This window comes from Lacerta agilis, chromosome 6, assembly GCF_009819535.1.
Source record: "Lacerta agilis isolate rLacAgi1 chromosome 6, rLacAgi1.pri, whole genome shotgun sequence".
NCBI lineage: Eukaryota > Metazoa > Chordata > Lepidosauria > Squamata > Lacertidae > Lacerta > Lacerta agilis.
In genome coordinates, this window is record NC_046317.1 from 25,542,081 (window position 1) to 25,543,784 (window position 1,704).

Consider the following 1,704-nt stretch of genomic DNA (forward strand, 5'->3'; position numbering starts at 1 on the left):
TCTGGGCAGAACCAACTAGTTTTGTCGCCACCCTCTTCCCTGCTGAGATCTACAAGGGCAACACTGAGGGCTTGTCCACACTTTCCAGGCGCATGTCTGTGCTTTAAAACTCTGTGCAGCAGAACCGGTCACGCCACCCTAAATCCACCTCTGAGAAGCCCTGATATTAAGGAGCTGGAAGTTGACAGGAATTTCCACCCTCTGGACTGATTGTAAATAGCAAGACAAGCAGGCGGGTGCTGTCTGAGAGCAGGATGGGGTCAATGCAGGGGGTGAACATTGTTAAGAGACTCCAATTCCCCCTCAGAGAACTACGGCTTCCAGAGTGGTTTGTCAATCAAGCCCTCTTCCCAGTGAACTCTGGGAATTGTAGTTCAGTGAGGGGAGTAGGGGTTACAGCCATACTACACTGAACACACCCAATCTCGTCTGATTTTGGAAGCTAAGCAGGGTCAGGCCTAGTTAGAACTTGGATGGGAGACTGCCTGAGAATACCAGGTGCCGTAAGCTAAGGCGCCTACCCTGTGAAACACCCTCCCATCAGATGTCAAGGAAATAAACAACTATCCAATTTTTAGAAGACATCTGAAGGCAGCCCTGTTTTGGTTAGTTTTTAATGTTTTATGTTTTATTGTGCTTTTAATTCTGTTGGGAACCGCCCAGAGTGGCTGGGGAAACTCAGCCAGATGGGTGGGGTATGTATAAACAAACAAATTATTATCATCATCATTATTGTTGTTGTTGTTGTTGTTATTGTTGCTGTTATTAAAGTGGTATTATTGTGCTTTAGAGGGATGGTTTGGATGTAGCCATAGAATCTTCATTCACCTCAATATGGTGGAAGCTGTTCCACCCTGGGGTTTTGTGGCACTTTTCCTTAGTCCATTAGGTCTAAAATGAAATGCATTACATGTTTGCATTGAAAGACAACAATAATGAGTGACTTTCCATTTCTGTAGGTCAACAGATAAACATTAATTTCTTCTGGTATTCAATTCAATGGAAGAATTTTTAATGCACAGCGACCTGATCCTAATAATTTCTCTCAGAGGAGAATCTGACGATGAGATATTGGGGTGTGTCTCTGCCTCACTGGCTCCTTCCCAACCAAACACCTCACAGGCTCAAGTCACTTATTCTCACTGATTTTGATGGGCTTAAATGTATTGACTCTCTATTGGACGGTGGCCGATAAAAGATTGTGAAGCACATTGGATACTCCAAGTCCTACAAATTAATAATACCATAAAACTGTCACGTTATGCCGGGAAGTGTTTCCTGTGGGCTGGATGTTTTCCCACTTTTCTTTTTACCTCAAAAATATGTCAGCATTTGTTACTGCCGTTTTTGCTCTCCTCCTTCCATAATGAATGATTGCTGCCACATATTGGATTAGGAAGCAGATTATTCCTATGATTTTTTTTTTCTAATATGGAAAAACAGCTTTTGTGCTCTACAATAAAGCTAAAAGCATGATTAAAGCAGCAGCGTATGTCTCCTTCTCATACCCCATTAGGCCCCAAATTAAATGCATATATGTTTGCGCTGGAAGACAATGTTAATGATTTATCTATATTTTATGTAGGTCAATAGATAAACATTAGCTTATTAATTTGTTATGTTGCCGATCTGCTTGGATTTAATTCGCTGAAGAATGCTTTGGAACCCTGATCTTAAAACTTTCCATACCTCCAAAATAAATGC

General features: G+C 41.6%; 1 pseudogene; it reads left to right on the forward strand.

Annotated features, from left to right (window-relative positions):
• The first annotated feature begins 391 nt into the window (after positions 1-391).
• On the forward strand, positions 392-510 carry LOC117049304 (annotated as a pseudogene).
• Positions 511-1,704: the final 1,194 nt, after the last annotated feature.